General features: G+C 47.6%; 1 non-coding gene across 1 annotated transcript; it reads left to right on the top strand.

Moving 5' to 3' along the window:
• The first annotated feature begins 14,422 nt into the window (after window positions 1–14,422).
• Window positions 14,423–14,494, top strand: TRNAG-UCC (transfer RNA glycine (anticodon UCC)). The gene has a single exon. It is a non-coding gene; the product is annotated as a tRNA-Gly (tRNA).
• Window positions 14,495–22,362: the final 7,868 nt, after the last annotated feature.

The following is a 22,362-nucleotide window of genomic DNA, read 5'->3' as shown; positions in this document are numbered from 1 at the left end:
CAAGGAGGAGGGGAGCATGATTAGACACCCCCCTAGGCAGAATCCGCACGTTCGCCACTCGCTGCAGCATAGCTGTCATGAAATGGTCCACCCGTTGGTGGCGCTGTTGATCTCTTGGGTTGCAGTACCAGTGTCCACCAGCGGGTGTCTTCTAACACCCAGGGCCTGTAATAAGAGGACATACCTCCTGGTGGCACTATTGGATCCCTGGACTGTAGTACCAGCGCTCACCAACGGGTGTACTCCGGCAGTGTGGAACAGACAGCACCTGCAGCGATCAGCTGTTACGTGAGGGAAATCAGTAGTCTTATAAAGACCCAGCAAGCCCTAACATGCTTGTCTCAGTATCACACTCTCTTCATGTAACCTGAACCTTTGGACCTGAACCTTTGGACCTGAACCTTTGGACCTGAACCTTTGGACCTGAACCTTTGGACCTGAACCTTTGGACCTGAACCTTTGGACCTGAACCTTTGGACCTGAACCTTTGGACCTGAACCTTTGGACCTGAACCTTTGGACCTGAACCTTTGGACCTGAACCTGTACTTTGTATTTTCCTGACTTGTCCCTTCCTGATTCTTAGCCCATCCTGGACCCGTCCCTCTTGTATCCTGCTACCTTGATCCCTGCTCTGCAGCCCATCCATCCGTCCTTACACTTCTACTGTTTTCCCGGTGTTTGACCTCGGCCTGGCTTTCGTTGACGTCACTGGTAGTCCCATTTATTATATATATATATTACTTGTTATGGTTGGTAGTGCACTGTTTGTTTTCATTTTCCTTTTTATTTATAATAAACACGTTTGTTATTGCATTCACATGCGTTTGGGTTTCCTCTGTGCAGTCCACACAGTCTGGTCTAATCACTCCCTGACAATAGCCTGCGAAACATACCCCAGGTCTATACGGGAGAAGGTGCGAAACGTGGAGGAATGGCAAGTAAACTCTCTGCCCGAGGGGTGAAAGTGGCGCCAGACATCCATCAACCCAAAAGTATCGGCCCAACGTGTCAGACCCGGCGCCTCACGGGAGGACCGGTGGAGCCTATCCAGCTCTGAGCACGGGGCCATGTTATAATCCCCTATCAACAGAACATTCTCTACGCCATACCTTATAACTAAGTTCATAATGACAAACAAAAGGTCAGTATCCGCAGGGGGAGGCAGGTATATACCCACCAGGACATAGTGCACCTTTGCGATGGTAGCATGCAGAACAACAAACCTACCCAGGGCCGTCTTTAATGTTGATTGGGCCCTGGGCAAACATTTTCTTGGGGCCCCCAACTGCTATTAGACATATAACAAATAGCAGCAAGACCCAAATCAGTTTACTGCAGCAGATCAGGCAGCAATTGCAATTGGTTGCCAGAGGATACAGCATATTAATACCGATCACTGACTGGTTGCTAGAGGTTACAACACATAATTTCTGCTTCCACATTCATTGCTAGAGGTTACTGCACATCATTACTGCTCACTGAGAAACGTAAGACAGGAGATGACCAGAGACTGCGGATCTAATACAGGAGATGACCAGAGACCGCGGATCTAATACAGGAGATGACCAGAGACTGCCGATCTAATACAGGAGATGACCAGAGCCTGCCAATCTAATACAGGAGATGACCAGAGCCTGCCAATCTAATACAGGAGATGACCAGAGACTGCCGATCTAATACAGGAGATGACCAGAGACTGCCGATCTAATACAGGAGATGACCAGAGACTGCCGATCTAATACAGGAGATGACCAGAGACTGCGGATCTAATACAGGAGATGACCAGAGACTGCGGATCTAATACAGGAGATGACCAGAGACTGCCGATCTAATACAGGAGATGACCAGAGACTGCGGATCTAATACAGGAGATGACCAGAGACTGTGGATCTAATAGAGGAGATGATCAGAGACTGCGGATCCAATATAGGAGATGACCAGAGACTGCGGATCTAATGCAAGAGATGACCAGAGACTGCGGATCTAATACAGGAGATGACCAGAGACTGCTGATCTAATACAGGAGATGACCAGAGACTGCGGATCTAATACAGGAGATGACCAGAGACTGCTGATCTAATACAGGAGATGACCAGAGACTGCGGATCTAATACAGGAGATGACCAGAGACTGCGGATCTAATACAGGAGATGACCAGAGACTGCGGATCTAATACAGGAGATGACCAGAGACTGCGGATCTAATACAGGAGATGACCAGAGACTGCAGATCTAATACAGGAGATGACCAGAGACTGCGGATCTAATACAGGAGATGACCAGAGACTGCGGATCTAATACAGGAGATGATCAGAGACTGCGGATCTAATACAGGAGATGACCAGAGACTGCGGATCTAATACAGGAGATGACCAGAGACTGCGGATCTAATACAGGAGATGACCAGAGACTGCGGATCTAATACAGGAGATGACCAGAGACTGCGGATCTAATACAGGAGATGACCAGAGACTGCGGATCTAATACAGGAGATGACCAGAGACTGCGGATCTAATACAGGAGATGACCAGAGACTGCGGATCTAATACAGGAGATGACCAGAGACTGCAGATCTAATACAGGAGATGACCAGAGACTGCGGATCTAATACAGGAGATGACCAGAGACTGCAGATCTAATACAGGAGATGACCAGAGACTGCAGATCTAATACAGGAGATGACCAGAGACTGCGGATCTAATACAGGAGATGACCAGAGACTGCGGATCTAATACAAAAAACATCCCTTGTGACAGTAATAGGTGGTGACAGGTACTCTTTATGGAGGGACCCCTCCTTTACACTTCAAAGTATTCAGATCGCCAAAAACGGCGATTCTGAATACCGTATATATTTTTAAAACCGGCGCCATTGGCAGCCGAGTAAAAGGGAAGGATATAGTCTCACAGCCCCCTCCCCCTTGATGAAAACAGCCAATAGAGTGACAGTATGAGATGAATATATGACCACAACAGATGTATTGCAATGTAAAGAGATGTAGATTCTCTAGGCTATATGGGCCTGGAACACGGCCGCCAGAGTCACTCCCAATACAAAGTGAAGATGAATTATCTCTTATATAACACAAATGTATTACCAGTGGAAAGATTTTCATGAGATTGTTGAAAAGGGGCGGAGCATGAGCGGCCTTAAAATGATGCCCCCCCTTGGAAAAAGTTGTGCGGACGCCCATGACTTAGCCCATAATAAGGCTGGAGCGATCACTGTAACCATGGAAACCAAATGTAAGCTGTGGTGAAAAACTGGGATTTCCTATGGCTGCATTCTGTAAACACTTTTCACTAAAACTGAATCTAGAAATCTCTGATCTAGAACTGGAATTTCTATTCTGGGCGGAGCCGGCGAGATTTCTACATTAAAAGCCCTCTACAGCTCCGGCCCTCGAGGGCCGCCTATGGACAAGGTGTTGGAGGGGACAGAATGATCCCACCGTACCTCCATGCCTGCCGTCCTCCACCTAGAGGAATCCTATGGGAGTGGGCGGAGCCTGGCCCTCGAGGGCCGCCTATGGACAAGGTGTTGGAGGGGGCAGAATGATCTCACCGTACCTCCATGGCTGCCGTCCTCCACCTAGAGGAATCCTATGGGAGTGGGCGGAGCCTGGCCCCCACGGACTGGAGTTCTGCACATCTCATTATGGAGAGTCTATCCGGATTGGATGTAGGCGCCATAACTGGGAGGAGTTATAATCCGCAGCCGTCCTCTCCCCTCCTCCACCTAATGACAGCTAATAGATGATCAATAAAGTCCCAGTACACAGATGGTGACCATAGCAACAGTCCCCGCCCACCCCCTGTGTCTGCAGAGCTCTCATTGGCTGCTGCAGATTACAGTTTTTTTTATAATAAATCCTGAGAGCTAACAGTTTAGACTGACCTTATTAGCATAATAACAGCCCCCCGCTAACAGTTTTACCGTATTTACCATAATATACCGACCTTGTTTTACCTCCCAAAGTGATGTCACAAGATATAAACCACTTGTCTTGGTAAACATGTCCCGCCTATTAGGGTGAATACAACTAACGGCTAACGGCTGACGGTCATATAAAAGGGCTGCAGCAGAGGGCTGGGCATCATTTGTACCGGAGCAATCCTGAAGGTAAGTTCACCTTTTCTCCTCTCCTGAGACCCGGGACAGATTTCCACCCAACATACCCAGAATGACCCCACATCACACATTTCCCACAATCCCCCGCTTCTCATGTATTCAATGTATTCATCCATTTACAAAATATATCAAAATATTTTTTTTTTTTTTTATAAATTTGATAAGAAAAAAAATCCCTCCCGATCTCATTATTGATCATCGTTATTGGAGCTCATTGATATTACAGAGAGGATTTTATATGTTAAATATCAGATTGATCAGAGTTTCCATAACATGATTGATATTTATAAAAATTATATATTATATATATATATATATATATATATATATAATAAAAAAAAAAAAAAAATATATATATATATATATATATATATATAAATAATAAAAAAAAAAATATATATATATATATCCCTGCTTCTCATTTATTCATCCATTTACAAAAATATATCAAAATAATTTTTTTTTTTTTTATAAATTTGATAAGAAAAAAAATCCCTCCAGATCTCATTATTGATCATCGTTATTGGAGTATTGGAGCTCATTGATATTACAGACAGGATTTTATATGTTAAATATCAGATTGATCAGAGTCACCATAACATGATTGATATTTATAAAAGTTATATATATATATATATATATATATATATATATATATATATATATATATATATATCCCTGCTTCTCATTTATTCATCCATTTACAAAAATATATCAAAATATTTTTTTTTTTTTTTTATAAATTTGATAAGAAAAAAAATCCCTCCAGATCTCATTATTGATCATCGTTATTGGAGCTTGTTGATATTACAGAGAGGATTTTATATGTTAAATATCAGATTGATCAGAGTCTCCATAACATGATTGATATATATTAATATATATATATATATATATATATATATATATATATATATATATATATATATATATTTCCCACAATTCCCTGATTCTCATGTATTCATACATTTACAAAAATATATCAAAATAATATATATATATTTTTTTATAAATTTGATAAGAAAAAAAATCCTTCCAGATCTCTCATTATTGATCATGGTTTTTGGAGCTCATTGATATTACAGAGAGGATTTTATATGTTAAATATCAGATTGATCAGAGTTTCCATAACATGATTGATATTTATAAAAATTATATATATATATATATATATATATATATATATAAAAAAAAAATATATATATATATATATATATAAAAAAAAAAAAATATATATATATATATATATATATTTCCGACAATTCCCTGCTTCTCATTTATTCATCCATTTACAAAAATATATCAAAATAATTAAAAAAAATAACTGATGGGAAATAAAATCCCTCCAGACTTATGATTATTGATCATTTTTATTGGAGCTCATTGATATTACAGAGATTGATAAGTCTCCATAACATGATAGATATTATATATATACATATGTATATTTATTAAAAAATGTTCTATCTAATATTTCATAGATGGATGTAATAGATTGATTATGTATATATTATATACAGTCACAGGTCACAAAGCTCCCACACAATGGGGGGTGGGGTGATCTTTGTTATCAGTCATGTGATTTCAGTTACAAACCCCCCTGAATGGGGTCTGTCAGTGGCAGTTTATTTTTAGCTGATCCCAATGATATTTGAAAATGGCAGCCAGCCAGGCCCGGATTGGCCATAGGGCACACCGGACAATTGCCCGGTGGGCCGGGGCCGCCGGGCTGCAAGTCCATGGAGGGCACAAGGCTCTTTGAGCCCGCGCCCCTCATGCAGTCTCTCCGCGGTAGCTCGGCTCAGCCCATCGGTGGCGGGGGACGTACACAAAGGGGGGGTGGAGCTAGATGAGAAGCCTTCAGCCTCTCCGCGGCTGCTTGTATAGGTCAGCCATCCGTACCAGGGGGCGTGACTGCAAAGGGGGAGGAGCCAGAGCAGACGCCTGTCGTTGAGTCCTGAAAACTTGAAGCCAGATAACAGTAAACGTGAGTTCCGCCCATTCTCTGCGCTCACCCCCCTGTAACCAGGATAGGAGGAGCGGTGGGGGGGCAGCTGCATATAGAACAATCATTCTCTCCATCTTCCTCCTGCAGTATTGGAATGCCTGTGAGAGGGAGAGGAGAAGCAGGAGACTGCAGGAGGAAGATGGAGAGAATGATTGTTCTATATGCAGCCGCCCCCACCGCTCCTCCTATCCTGGTTATTTCTGCTGCCCCTCCCGGCTCCCCACACCACCCATGCTCTTTGCCTCCTCATGCTCTCTGCCACCCCCAGTGCTTTCCACCTCCCCCCTGCCCTCTGCCGCCCTCCCTGTGCTCTCCGCCACCCCCCTGCTCTCTGCCACCCCCCTGCTCTCTGCCACCCCCCATGCTCTTTGCCCCCCCACGTGCTCTTTGCCAACCCCCGTGCTCTCCGCCACCCACCCCGTGCTTTCCGCCACCCACCCCATGCTCTCCGCCACCCACCCCATGCTCTTTTCCACCCCCCATGCTCTTTTCCACTCCCCGTGCTCTTTGCCACTCCCCGTGCTCTTTGCCACTTCCCGTGCTCTCTGCCAACCCCCTTCTTCTCTCCTCCCCCCCTGTGCTCTCTGCCGCCCTCCCCGTGCTCTCTGCCGCCCTCCCTGTGCTCTCTGCCGCCCTCCCTGTGCTCTCTGCTGCCCTCCATGCTCTCCGCCACCCCCCATGCTCTCCACAACCCCCCATGCTCTCTGCTGCCCTCCCTGTGCTCTCTGCCACCCCAGCATGCTCTCCACCACCCCCGCATGCTCTCTGCCACCCCCCCATGCTCTCCGCCACCCTCCATGCTCTGCGCTCACCCCCCTGTGCTGTTCATATCCCCCCATGCTCTCCGCTTCCCCCTCATGCTGTTTGCTTTCCCCTGTGCTCTCCACCTTCCCCAGGTGCTCTTCACATCCCCCCATGCTCTCCACCTTCCCTTTGTGCTCTCCCACGCCCTCCCTGTGCTCGCTACCCCCATACGTTCTTCAAATCCACCATGCTCCCCGCCGCCCTCCCTGTGCTCTCCACTTCCCCCATGCTCTCCGCCGCCCTCCCTGTGCTCTCCACCAGCCCCCCTGTGCTCTCCACCTCCCCCATGCTCTCCACCACCCTCCCTGTGCTCTCCACCTCCCCCCCATGCTCCCCACCACCCTCCCTGTGCTCTCCACCTCCCCCCATGCTCTCCACCACCCTCCCTGTGCTCTCCACCTCCCCCATGCTCTCCACCACCCTCCCTGTGCTCTCCACCTCCCCCCATGCTCCCCACCACCCTCCCTGTGCTCTCCACCTCCCCCCATGCTCTCCACCACCCTCCCTGTGCTCTCCACCTCCCCCCATGCTCCCCACCACCCTCCCTGTGCTCTCCACCTCCCCCCATGCTCTCTGCTGCCTCTTGTGTTCTTCTCTTCCTCCCTATGCTCTCGTCCCACCCCATGTTCTCAAGGTTCTTCCCTGTGTTCTCCATCCCCCCATGCTCTTTCCTGGTCTCACCTCACCTCACCCCCCCCCCCCACACACACACACCTCTGCTGGGTTCCCCTCTCACAGGGGATCTGTCAGGGTGAAGAGTGGGGAAGGGGTCGGTTAACATGTCATGGGCTGCTCAATCCAAAATGCCTGGGCCTATTTTTTGTCCCAGTCTGGGCCTGCAGCCAGCTGTGTAATATGAAGGTCCTCAGCCTTGTGTTAGAGCTTTGTGAATGAAGCCTCTCTGATTCAGTTGCCCGGGGGATGTGTACATCCGATTTGTACCCGTCTGCACTGACTTAGAGGATCCCATTATTTCCGGTTATACGTCCGCCCCGTTACATAAGCCCATTTCCAGCTGAACTCTCACCCGGCAGTTTCCCTTGACAACGACATCACCCACAATTCTCCATAGGGGGCACTCTGAGAGCCTTTACATTCCATCAGTTTAGAGTTATCTGTGAATGGCGGCCCCAGAACGATCAATGTCATTGGGGTGTGTGCGCCCCATCCCTAATATGTGCACCCCACATCCGCGCTTAAATTGTAGCCCCGCCCCCTATTAGTCTCACTGTTATTTAGCACCTTCAAAATGTTCCTCATTGAAATAATCTGCAACTCTTTATAATAATTTCGGGGGGGGATGGAACCTCAGTTGGTGATAATTACTGGCATCTGTGATGTGGTTGGTAGACTTTCCCTCACTTCTTTTCCTTCTGAGAGGACAGGAAGTGCGGGAAACTTTCCCAGGCAGGTCACAGAAAACAAGGAAAACCTCAGAAAAGTTTGAGCCCCGCCCCCAACTCCATACAAATCTAAAAGAAAATGTTTTGGAGTGAAGTTTTGCTTTACAATCTGAACGTCTACTTACCCTTTCTTTTTTCTTTTTATAGGTTCAAAGTGATTGAGTGATGTATTACAAAACTAAAAATATGATGTCGGAATTAGACGAATGGAGAAGAGTGGAGGAGGATTGGGATTTTATAAGGATGACCGAAAGACAAGTGAACGAGAGGAGAGAGTTTCTAAACAGAGCTAAAGACATGGTGGCGGAAATTAAGAGAATGGCGGAGGATGAATGGAAGAAATTCCGCGCTCTGAAGGCACTCTCCAGAGGAGAAGCCGAGATGGAGGAGAAGAAATATGAGGAGGGTAAGGTGGAGGAGCAGACAGGCGGGGAGCTGAAGAAAGCAGAGGAGAGAAGACTTTTCCAGAAAGCCTATACACTGAAGGCATACTGGGAGAAGGAAAGAAAGATGCTTACAGCAGAAAGAAAAGGAGAGCTTCTGCAGAAAGTTCGGGCAAGAAAAGCCCAGATAGAGGAGAGTAAGGTGGAGGAGCAGACAGACCTGCAGCTGAAGAAAGAGGAGAGAAGACTTTTCCAGAAAGCCTATACACTGAAGGCATACTGGGAGAAAGAAGGAAAGCAGCTGACAACAGAAAGAAAACGAGAGCTTCTGCAGAAAGTTCGGGCAAGAAAAGCCCAGATGGAGGAGAGTAAGGTGGAGGAGCAGACAGACCTGCAGCTGAAGAAAGAGGAGAGAAGACTTTTCCAGAAAGCCTATACACTGAAGGCATACTGGGAGAAGGAAGGAAAGCAGCTGACAACAGAAAGAAAACGAGAGCTTCTGCAGAAAGTTCGGGCAAGAAAAGCCCAGATGGAGGAGGGTAAGGTGGAGGAGCAGACAGACCTGCAGCTGAAGAAAGAGGAGAGAAGACTTTTCCAGAAAGCCCATGCACTGAAGGCATACTGGGAGAAAGAAGGAAAGCAGCTGACAACAGGAAGGAAAAGAGAACTCCTAGAGAAAGTGCGGGCAAGAAAAGCCGCGATGGACAATCAAAGATACGGGGATCAATGGGAAGTCGGCCCTGATGAAGGCAGAGACAGACAGGTAAGTACATGTTCTTGCATATAGAATATATAAAGTGAAGGGGGGACATTGCCTTCATGGAGGATTACACATCAGTAGGAGGATATTATGCTGGTTGGGTATAAAATATCCGTATGTTATAGACACGCCCAGATATAGGCAACAGAGATTGTTGGGGGACCTTCTCATGTCCCTCATATGGAAATCCATAGAAGTGATCAGTAGGCAGAGCTCCTCCAATGATCAGATAGATTAGATCTAGACCAGATATAACCATACAGGAAGGCAATGAATGGACTATATAGAAGGTGATCCTTCCTTCATTGTTGGATAGTGGAGGAATGAGCGGCAGGGAGGCTCCGTACCTAAAGACAATATATCCGAGTGAAATATAGGAAAGTTATCACGTCTGCAAAATAGGGGATAGATTTATAGCATTTTTATTATTGCTCTTTTTTTTTTACCGGTTATGGCGGCGATCTGCCATTTTTATCGGGACTGCGACATTACGACACATCGGACACTTTTGACACATTTTTGAAACCATTGACAATTATACAGCGATCAGTGCTATAAAAACGCACTGATTACTATGTAAATGTCACTGGCAGGGAAGGGGTTAACACTAGGGGGCAATCAAGGGGTTAACTGTGTTCCCTAGTGTGTGTTCTAACTGTGGGGGGAGGGGACAGACTATAGTAGATGACAGATCGTGGTTCCTAGCTATTAGGACTCACGATCTGCCTCTCCTCTCCTCTCCTCACAGAACAGGGATTTGTGTGTTTTACCCGTTTGGATGCTATTTATGTCGTTCCCTGGTGTGCTGGCAAATATCTTCCCTTTACAGACACACATCCCTGTTCTGCCTCTCGTGCCCATGATCGCGTGCGGTCATCGCGTCTGCCGGTCTTGAGCATTGGCACCCCCCTGCAATGCAGCGGGCACGCGCATGCCTGCTATCCCGTTTAAAGGAGCCGACGTACAGTGACGACGGCTCGCGGGATTGTGCCGACCTGCCGCAGTATAATGACGGCGGCTGGTTGGCAAGTGGACCAAAAACAGTAACAGTTTGTTCCAGAGCAAGGCAAAAAAAAAACTGCGGTCAGGGATCGGGGGGCAGTTTTGTCTCATAAAGACAGACGGATTCCTCGGTGACCTCACACAGGCAGTTGTCGCAATTCCCTGGATCAAACTATTTCCTCTTCAGCTTAATCAGTCAAGCAATGGGAGAAATGCAGAAACTTCTACCAACCAATCAGAAATCATCTATTGCTTCACCTGCTTTGAACTGAAGGATGTTATATGATAGATCTGTTTTATGTCATCCTGGAGCTTCTATGATAATGAATATGACTTTTTTTTCTCTTTAGTTTTGGATTGAGAGTGAGATCCCCGCTGTCCCACCATCAGAACCCATCGACATAATGATACACCTCGATGATGGGGAATTCCATACAAGCAGCAGATCTCCAATCAACACGTAAGTTTCTTCATTGGAATTTCCTTTGTACAATGTGACATCACCAATGATGGTGCACTGATCTTTAGATCTGGAGGATAATCTGTAGTGATAGTAAAATTGGAAAAACAGGGTCATGGGAGGGATTTTTGCTACTCTTAATGGAAAGGTTATATTGTATTCTTTGCACAAAGCTCATCTAAGATTCCCCTAATGGTAAATGAATTATGTAAAGTGTTGGTGTCCATGGTAACCAAACTGCAATTATCATTCAGTTGGTTTCCCGATTTCTCTAAACTGATTTGGGATCCAGATGATCATTTGATGTTCTGGATTATTGGACGAGGCCAATCACTAATGACTGGAGATGACAAGTCCCATGAGCCCATGATACGAATTCCAGTCACTGGAAGAGAAAACGTCTGGTGGGGAAAAGTGAGAAGAGCCTCTCGGTTAGATAATGATGATTAGTGGTGAAATATGTAACTACCAGCAGCTCACTTTATGAAGAAATAACAAGAGAGCCAGGTCTGCCACCTATGCAGTAGGACCATATAATGTCCTTCCATCCAGCCATTAATGGCATTGCAGATTATGCTGAAGATCCAGATACTAATGTATTCCCCTAGGTGTATATTTGGGTGTGGAGTTAGGAGTGCCGAGTACACTGTTATTATGTCCTGGGGATTCATTGTACATGTTTTTTAGTTAAGTTGTATACGGCCAAGAAGCCTCATTTAAGGATAAAATGGCTACATTGTCATGTTCCTTCTAGCCGTATGAGGAGCTATCTCTTTCCCTGGAAACACAGACTAGACCCCCGCATGGGCAATATTCAGCCATGTCCATGGAGGGTTCCTTATTTTCTGGCCAGAAGGTGGCAGAGGAAAGGGGGAGGCAAGACTCCAATACACCACCAAGGCAGCGGCCATGCTTGCTTCCTTCTTGGCCCGGCACATCAGTCCAGGCTGACAAATGATCTCTCCCAGTCCTTCTAATGACATTTTACAACATCTCATAACTTTAGTAAAAAATAACAAATGATTTACCTTCCAATTTCTCTTACAGGAGTGAAGAAGAAGCTATGGTCACTGAGGATGCATACCCAACTTCATCCCGGCCTGACACAACCACACAACAGACTCACAATGCTGGACTATTCATAAACTTTCTGAGATCCATCCCGATTATCGGGAATATGGCCGGACCATAATAGTAAGTATCCTTTCCTGTAGTTACATAGTTATCTAGGATAAAGTCCCCTGTCTATGAAGTACGATCTCCCATACACGGGGGCAGTTGTGGATTAGAGGAGGGAGAACAAAACCTTTTGGTATCTGGAGGACATTTTAGAGGGGACCAAATCTCAGTTCATATGGAATTTTCCAAAGTTGCAGATCTTTGATGAATGTTCCTTTCCTAGTGTTATGAGGAAGGTGGGGGAGGGGGGTGCTTTGTCCAGGGGGAAGAATAGTGATTAGGAAAGGTTTTCCGGCTTGCTTGGCAGTGGTTGGTCAGCCCAGTTGGGACATCCCATTAAGTGTTCCTCTAACTTCCCTCAGGGATCCCAGTAAAGTAATGTTCTCCTCTATGGCATTTGTTCTCCTCCAGTACCTAAGATGACTTGGCTCATGGCACTAGCTAAACATATAGAGAGGGTTCCTCTACCCAACACCAAAACCTCCGCCAAGTATCTGGCCAGCTGCTTCTGTGGAGAAGACCACCTTATATAAATGGACATTTGGGGAATTGGCATAAACTGATCAGTACTAGAAAACTGAGGGACGTCTTTAATGTAGATGGAAGGCCATAGTCGTGTGTAACATTCTGTAATATCTCTTCTTTTTCTCTTTCCACAGAGCTAGTCCAGTCAAGTGGTCCATTGAACCACCAAATCAGCTCACTGAGGGCTCCATTCAAAGCAGAAGAACTAAAATGCAATGCAGGCCCATTAGGGGCACCAGGGCGCCGCCCCCTCTCTCCTCTCCACCCCCTATATGTATCGTGCTGCAATTCACCTGCTGCCTGACCCACCACTAAGATGGGGTAAGTGGCAGGCATGCAGCGGGCGGGTGTCCTCCCAGATCAGTCCGCACCACTGACCGGGGGGTCTAGGAGGTGGCTGTGTGTCTGTGCTGCTGGCCGTGCATGCCGGAGGGGGTGATTGGTTGGGAAAGTCCACTGGTAGGGGGGAGGGTGTTAGATAAGTCCGCTGGTGGGGGGGAGGGTGTTAGATAAGTAGGCTGGTGGGGGGGAGGGTGTTAGATAAGTCCGCTGGTGGGGGGAGGGTGTTAGATAAGTCCGCTGGTGGGGGGGAGGGTGTTAGATAAGTCCGCTGGTGGGGGGAGGGTGTTAGATAAGTCCGCTGGTGGGGGGGAGGGTGTTAGATAAGTAGGCTGGTGGGGGGAGGGTGTTAGATAAGTCCGCTGGTGGGGGGAGGGTGTTAGATAAGTCCGCTGGTGGGGGGGAGGGTGTTAGATCAGTCCGCTGGTGGGGGGAGGGTGTTAGATAAGTCCGCTGGTGGGGGGGAGGGTGTTAGATAAGTCCGCTGGTGGGGTGGAGGGTGTTAGATCAGTCCGCTGGTGGGGGGGAGGGTGTTAGATAAGTAGGCTGGTGGGGGGAGGGTGTTAGATAAGTCCGCTGGTGGGGGGAGGGTGTTAGATAAGCCCGCTGGAGGGGGGGAGGGAGTTAGATAAGTTCGCTGGTGGGGGGGTGTTAGATAAGTAGGCTGGTGGGGGGGAGGGAGTTAGATAAGTCCGCTGGTGGGGGGGAGGGTGTTAGATAAGTCCACTGGGGGGTAGGGTGGTAGATAAGTCCGCTGGTGGGGGGAGGGTGTTAGATAAGTTCGCTGGTGGGGGGGAGGGTGTTAGATAAGTCCACTGGGGGGTAGGGTGGTAGATAAGTTCGCTGGTGGGGGGGAGGGTGTTAGATAAGTCCGCTGCCCCTGCCCCCCGGCCCAGCCTGCCCCTGTTGGGGGAGGTGCATGCTCACCCCCTCTTTCCTGGCCTGCCAGGCTGGGTGCACGGATGGGGGTCTGGTATAGATTTTGGAGGTAATTTTGTTTGCATGGAGTTCCCCCTTTACAGGTGAGTAGAAATTTTTCGAATGTTGTTGAAGTTGTGCTGTGTGAAGGGGAAGACACAACAAATATAAAGCAGTATTGTCAGTGGACTGTCTCCACCATCTATTAGGAGCAAGCCTTCCATTCCCAGGTGAGGTGTCCTGTCCCCGCCCCTTCAGGGTTCAGGTTGAAGATGCGGAGGAGGAGCGAGGGAGGAGGAGGAGGAGGGGAACTTCCCTTTTTAGGTGAAGTTCCACATTAAGATGGGGCAGCACAGAGGCTTAGAGGTGAGTCTTGCAGCACTGGGGTCCTCGGTTCAAGACCTGACCAGGACACCATCTGCATGGAGTTTGCATGTTCTCCCTGTGCTTGCGTGGGTTTTCCCCGGGTACTCCGGTTTCCCCCCACACAACAAAAACATGCAACTTTTTGTGTTGGTGGTGCAGTGGTGAGCACAGCTGCTTTCCAAGCAGACGACCCGGGTTCGATTCCCGGCCAACATAATCGCCAAGATTCTCCCCAGAGACTGGAATTATATGTGGAGTGCAGATTAGCGATGGGATAAAATGTAAAGGAATGAAGTGAATGTCGTGGGTTTGTATGGATTTTATTACACACCTTAGAATAGATTTCTTGCAGGTAGGTGTGATTGTTCTGTATTCTCAGTGTCAGCCAGTAGGTGGAGCACTCGGCTACCTTTCAGGTATTTTCTAGGCTCTTCTTCACAACTTTGCTAAAGAAAGGCCGGCTATGTACTATATACAGTGGGGGAAAAAACACCTACCAACCAACAATAACCCTCCCCCCACAGACTGGCTCCAGTAGGTGCTCATGTGGTACACAGATTAGTCCTGTCAATGTAAGAAGGTTCTCCTAACGACAACTCGTTATGTGTATAGAAGACGCCTGTCCACAGAATCCCTTCCCTCCAATCCTCACCATCATGGGGAAGACCAAAGATCTGTCAGAGGATGTCGGGGAGAAGATTGGAGACCTGCACAAGGCTGGAATGGGCTACAAGACCATCAGCAAGAAGCTTGGTGAGGAGAAGAAGACAACTGTTGGAGAGATTATTCACGAATGGAAGAAATACAAAATAACCATCAATCGCCCTCAATCTGGAGCTCCATGGAAGATTTCACCTTCATGGGGTGAGGATGGTCATGAGAAAAGTGAGGGATCCGCCCAGAACTACACAGGGGGGAGCTTGTGAATAGGGATGAGCCGAACACCCCCCTGTTCGGTTCGCACCAGAACCTGCGAACAGACCTAAACTTCGTGTGAACTTTAGAACCCTATTAAAGTCTATGGGACTCCAACGTTCACAATCTAAAGTGCTAATTTTAAAAGCTTATATGCAAGTTACTGTCCTAAAAAGTGTTTGGGGACCCGGGTCCTGCCCCAGGGGACATGGATCAATGCAAAAAAAAGTTTTAAAAACGGCTGTTTTTTCAGGAGCAGTGATTTTAATAATGATTAAAGTGAAACAATAAAAGTGTAATATTCCTTTAAATTTCGTGCCTGGGGGGTGTCTATAGTATGCCTGTGAAGGGGCGCATGTTTCCCGTGCTTAGAACTGTCCCTGCACAAAGTGTCATTTGTGCAGGAAAAAAAGTCTTTTAAAATCACTTGCGGCTATATTGTCGGCTCCCGTAATACAGAGAACATTCAATGAGTGTTCTCTGTATTAGCCGACAATTCATTCATTCATTGATAAAAAAAAAAAAAGCGTGGGGGTTCCCCTAAATTCAATTACCAGGCCCTTCAGGTCTGACATGGATATTAAGTGGAACCCCGTGTCAAATTTAAAAAAAAAATTGACGTGGGGGTCCCCCTAAATATCCATACCAGACCCTTTGGTTCCAGTGACCCCAATTTTGGAGTTATAATTGCTGAGAGTGACCCCAATGTTGGGGGTTATAATTGTTACCAGTGCCCCCAATGTTGGAGTTTTAATTGCTGCCAGTGACCACAATGTTGTTGGTAATTATTGGTGCCAGTGACCCGAATGTTGGGGGTTATAATTACTACCAGGGACCCCAATGTTGGGGGTTATAATTACTACCAGGGACCCAAATGTTGGGGGTTATAATTGCTGCCAGTGACCCCAATGTTGTTGGTAATTATTGGTGCCAGTGACCCGAATGTTGGGGGTTATAATTACTACCAGGGACCCCAATGTTGGGGGTTATAATTACTACCAGGGACCCAAATGTTGGGGGTTATAATTGCTGCCAGTGGCCTCAATGTTGTGAGATAAAATTGCAACCACTGACCCCACTGTTGGGGATTATAATTTCTTCCAGAGACCCCAAGGTTGGGGGTTATAATTGCTGCCAGTGATCCCAATGTTGGGGGTTATAATTGCCACTAGTGACCCCAATGTTGGGGGTTAAAATTGCTGCCAGTGACCCCAATGTTGGAGGTTACAATTGCTGTCAGTGACCCCAATGTTGGGGGTTATTATTGCTGACAGTGACCCCAATGTTGGGGGTTATTATTGCTGACAGTGACCCCAATGTTGGGGGTTGTAATTGCTGCCAGTGAACCCAATTTTGGGGGTTATAATTGCTGCCAGTGACCCCAATGTTGGGGGTTATAACTGCTACCAGTGACCCCAATGTTATTGGTAATTATTGGTGCCAGTGACCCGAATGTTGGGGGTTATAATTGCTACCAGTGACCCCAAAATTGGTGGTTATAATTACTTTGTGACCCCAATGTTGAGGGTTGTAATTGCTGCCAGTGACCCCAATGTTGGGGGTTATAATTTCTACCAGTAACCTCAATGTTGGGGGTTGTAATTGCTGTCAGTGACCCCAATATTGGGGGTTATAATTACTGTCATGGGGGGTCCAATCCGGTGGGTGTACAGTAGCTGAAAAAAGTAAGTACACCCCTCAGTAATGTAATTATCACCGGGGGGGGGGTATTTTTAACCACTTGAGACCCGTGCTATAGCCGAATGACGGCTACAGCGCGGATCTCCTTTGCCGGGTCTACGTCTATTGACGTCGTCCCGTGCACGAGGGGCGCACGCGGCACGCTCTGTGATCGGCGAGTCTATGAGACTCGCCTGATCACTGATCCGAGCAAGGGGTCGATCCCGACCCCTTATCACGTGATCAGCTGTCAGCCAATGACAGCTCATCATGTGATATAACGGAGACGTTAATCGGCTATTATTCCTCCTCGCGCTGTCAGCGCGAGGAGAAAAAAAAAGAGCCGATCACCGGCGGCCGTGATCGGGACATTAGTCCCGATCACGGCCTGCCCTGCCAGTGCCCACCTGCCCCCTCATCACTGAACATAATAAAAAAATAAGTGCCCCCCGTCAGTGCCACCCTGCAGTGCCCACAGTGCCACCCAGCAGTGCCCACAGTGCCACCCAGCAGTGCCCACAACCTGCCTCAACAAAGGTGCTGCACCCCAGGGCCACATATCCGTGCCCATCAGTGTCATCTACCAGTGCCCATCAGTGCTCAGCAGGGCTGCCCATCAGTGCCACCTATCAGTGCCCATCAGTCTCATCTATCAGTGGTACCTATCAGTGCCCCTTAGTGCCACCCATCCGTGCCATCTTATCTGTGCCCATCGGTGCCGCCTTATCTGTGCCCATCGGTGCCGCCTTAACTATGCCTATCAGTGCCCACTAGTGCCGCCTCATCAGCGCACTTCAATGAATGAGAAAAATTACCTGTTTGCAAAATTTTATAACAAACTATTAAACATGATTTTTTTATTTTTTTTGCATCTTTTTTTGTTTGTTTAGCAAAAAATAAATCTGCCAGCTGTAATTAAATACCACCAAAAGAAATATCTATTTGTGGGAAAAAAATGATAAAAATTTCATTTGGGTACAGTGTTGTATGACCGCGTAATTGTCATTCAAAGTGCATCAGCGCTGAAAATTGGTCTGGGCAGGAGGAGGGGTTTAAGTGCCCAGTAAGCAAGTGGTTAAGTAAATAACAAGGTAGATTGATTTCCAATATTTCATCATAGAATTTGATCAGTGATTGTTTATCATCGTCATGGTGATGGGAATAATTGGTGTCAGTCCCCCCATGATGTGTGGGGTTCCGTGCTCCGGATTTCTGTGGGGGGGGTATTGGTTGGTGACCTGAGTGGGGGGTCCTAGCAATACAGACATCCATCTGTGGACTTATAACCCCCAACATTGAGGTCACGGGTGAAAATTGCTACCAATAGGGAATCTAATAAAGGGGGTCCGACCTGCTACTAGCAAGGAGGAAATAATAAAGTGGCCGGTGAGTGTACAGTATATGCAGTATGTGACAAAAGTAAGTACACCCCTCAGTGACATTTCTTCTCTCTTTTCATGTGACAACACTGAAGAAATGACACTTGTCTACAATGTAAAGTAGTGAGTGTACAGCTTGTATAACAGTGTAAATTTCCTGTCCCCTCAAAATAACTCAACACACAGCCATTAATGTCTAAACCGCTGGCAACAAAAGTCAGTACACCCCTAAGTGAAAAACTCCAGATTGGGCCCAAAGTGTCAATAGACGGCACACACATCCAGTGGCGGGAAATGTAAACAGTGTGACGTCCATCACAGGAGGTGGGACTTCGTTACTGCGGCCTCCCGGCCCGAGAAATTCAAATCCAGCTCCATGACACAGCAGGAAATCGCCACTCTAAACGACCCAGACACTGGTAGGCTGCCTCTGATGGGCGCTGATATTTAAGTAAGGCTGCAGACACGATGCAAGAGAAGGTCAATAGACTGAGGACACGATGCAAGAGACGGTCAGAGACTGAGGACACGATGCATGAGACGGTCAGAGACTGAGGACACGATGCAAGAGGCGGTCAGAGACTGAGGACACGATGCAAGAGACAGAGACTGAGGACACGATGCAAGAGACGGTCAGAGACTGAGGACACGATGCAAGAGACAGAGACTGAGGACACGATGCAAGAGACAGAGACTGAGGACACGATGCAAGAGACGGTCAGAGACTGAGGACACGATGCAAGAGACAGAGACTGAGGACACGATGCAAGAGACGGTCAGAGAGGACACGATGCAAGAGACGATCAATAGACTGAGGACACGATGCAAGAGATGGTCAATAGACTGAGGACACAATGCAAGAGACGGTCAATAGACTGAGGACATGATGCAAGAGACGGTCAATAGACTGAGGACACGATGCAAGAGACGGTCAGAGACTGAGGACACGATGCATGAGACGGTCAGAGACTGAGGACACGATGCAAGAGACGGTCAGAGACTGAGGACACGATGCAAGAGACAGAGACTGAGGACACGATGCAAGAGATGGTCAGAGACTGAGGACACGATGCAAGAGACAGAGACTGAGGACACGATGCAAGAGACGGTCAGAGAGGACACGATGCAAGAGACGATCAATAGACTGAGGACACGATGCAAGAGACGGTCAATAGACTGAGGACACAATGCAAGAGACGGTCAATAGACTGAGGACACGATGCAAGAGACGGCCAATAGACTGAGGACACGATGCAAGAGACGGTCAGAGACTGAGGACACGATGCATGAGACGGTCAGAGACTGAGGACACGATGCAAGAGACGGTCAATAGACTGAGGACACGATGCAAGAGACGGCCAATAGACTGAGGACACGATGCAAGAGACGGTCAATAGACTGAGGACACGATGCAAGAGACGGTCAATAGACTGAGGACACGATGCAAGAGACGGTCAGAGAGGACACGATACAAGAGACGGTCAGAGAGGACACGATACAAGAGACGGTCAGAGACTGCAGACTGCATTTTTCCAGAGCTTTTCTTGCAGTAAAAAGGTGCCAATAATGGGCAACAATAATCTCATATTAATTAATATCCTCAATTTAATAAGTCAAATATAATACAATTGTATATAAAAATAAAGGTTTTCGGTTTTCCACTAAGTGCATCCTGCATTTTCGGTTTCAGCACCCCTAATTTTTCGGAATTATGGAGTGTCCAGAATCAGAGCCTGTTGGTGTCGATCGGACGAGGATCTGTTTCTGGCCACTTACAGGACACGGTGTCCCCGCACATGAAAATAAAACACACATCTAGAAACGGTGACACGAGAGATAATTATTTTATTACACGACTACTGAGAGATTCTACATCACTTCCATTAAACAAACTGCATTTCAATATATAGAATTTTTCTCTTTTATTTTTTTGCTGATAGAAATCCACACTGCGGCACACCCGGGAGATGGCGAGGGGGGCGGGGGCAGGTGGGAGGAGCCTGGCTCACCCGCTAACCCCCCCAGCTGCTCTATGAGGCGCTGACCAGCGCAAGCTCCCGCAAAACACTGGACCCTGAAAATGCGGCATTACAAGCTGATCCGTATGATAAGAGGCTGCTGAAAGGAGAACAAAGAAGGAATATTGATCGACACATTTATTGTTCCTAAGTGAACAAATAGATTTTACTAGATCACATCCCCGCTTCTGCTCCCTTACCAGGGCTTCAATTACCATCAATAGAGGGGCCCAGGAGGTGGAAGCAGAAGAGGGACTTTTTTTTTTTTCATTTCTGGGGCGTAGGTGGATAAAGTCAGTGCTGCTGTTCTGCTACACCCCTTTGTAGGCGAGGTTGGGGGGCCTCATCAGGAAGGATATATGGGGCCCCATGATTTCTAAGTGGCCTTGCCTACATATACTTACCTTTCTGGCAGCTTGTTTCTTGAGAAGCCAATAAGTGGTAAAACAAGCCTTTTTTTTGCACATGTTGTCCCTGTCGGTATCTTTTAATGTGAACAAAATAGGTCCACTTGGAGGTGTAACTCTAGCATTGCAGTATAAGGATGCTGAGAGCCTGGGGGGGGGATTGGCGTTCCAAAAGAGCCATTTACATGAGGAGCCCGGGCACACTGGCAAAGCTGTGCCCATTAAATGTTGCCATCTCTTGGGGCACCATAGAGGTATAAGGAGACGTTGATGCCCATTGTGGTCTCCTGAGGTTGTAATTTGTGCCGTTCTCCTCCACAGTCACCGAAACAGCGCAGTGAGGAAATGTACGGCCAAACATCTGCTCAGGGTGATGGAGCTCCTGGGGGCCCAGAAACTTCTGTGTGGAACCAGAGAAAGTACAGACACCTTCCTCCGCACCCTCGTCAGACTGGTTCAGGATGGACAGCAGGACACCAGGTACTTTCATACAGATGTCACCCTCCCACCCATGCCATTTGATGGACTTTGACTTATTATGGGATTATTTTATAGCTCCCTTCCTTGGAGGGGCCCCTTTTCCTCTGCCCAGGGCAACTCACACATGCCATCAGGGCCGCCGATAAGGGGTACCACCAGGCCTCCTGTAGGGGGCCCAGGAACACAGGAGGGCCCAGAGAATTGGCACGGAGGGCTAGAAGGACAAGTACAGAATGATGCACTGTGTCTGTGTCTCTCCCTTCAGTAGCGGAAAGCTGTTTTCTCTCCTCTCCCTCCTGCCAGCTTTTAGCTGCTGGAGGGAGAGACACAGACACAGTGCATCGTTCTGTAATTGTCCTCCCACCATCCCACCGTACTGACCCCCCTCCCTGTGCTGACCACATCTGATTCCCCCATGTACCTCCCCTCCTCCCCCTGCAGACCGCCCCCCCGAATCCAAAGAAAATTCAAAGGGTGCGGGGCCAGGGACACTGGATGTCCTCCTCTTAGGAAATGAGGCAGGGTTTATCTGACTTTCTGCAGCTTCTAATGCCCATTGTGAGAAGCTCACAGTGTGCAGTGACATCAGAGTAAGACATTCCAGTCCATGAGAAGAGCCGCTACAACTGTGCAAGACTGAAGGGGGGGGGGCGGAGGGAGGATTTAAGTGACCAACTCCCCCACCTACAGTCCTGAGTGTATTCCACACATTGTAATAATGATCACCCGTATTGCAGGTTTTACGGACGTCGGATGTTCAGCCTGGTCATGGCTCATCCCAAGTTTGAGGTGCAGATGGAACGTTTGATCCTGTCACATGAGCTCCGTGACCTCATCGCCACTGTGAAGCAGAAAGTATGTGAGCTGTGTGATGTGCCTCATATGCCTCATATTTCAGGTTTTACACCAGGGGTCTCCAAATGTTCTAAAAACAAAGTGCCAGCTTACTGCCCTTCAAATGTGAAGGGGGCCGGACTGTGGCCAATGGGTATAGAAAATGCCCTGGCATCGGAGGGAGTAATCAATGGCATAGGCTTGGTGGTCAGCGGGAGTAAAATAATCATTGGTGTCAGTGAGAGAATTTGTTTCCCATCTCTGGTATCATTGGGAGGGATAGTGCCCACATCCGGCCCACGGGCCGCAGTTTGGACATCCTTGTTTTACACAAACTTTATAATACATGATATGATGATTATTCCAGGAGC

Source organism: Lithobates pipiens, unplaced genomic scaffold, assembly GCF_037356315.1.
Source record: "Lithobates pipiens isolate NorthernLeopardFrog02 unplaced genomic scaffold, aLitPip1_a1.2 Scaffold_93, whole genome shotgun sequence".
Classification (NCBI taxonomy): Eukaryota; Metazoa; Chordata; class Amphibia; order Anura; family Ranidae; genus Lithobates; species Lithobates pipiens.
Note: the sequence above shows the minus strand (reverse complement) of the source record. Positions and strands in the feature narration are given on the sequence as shown.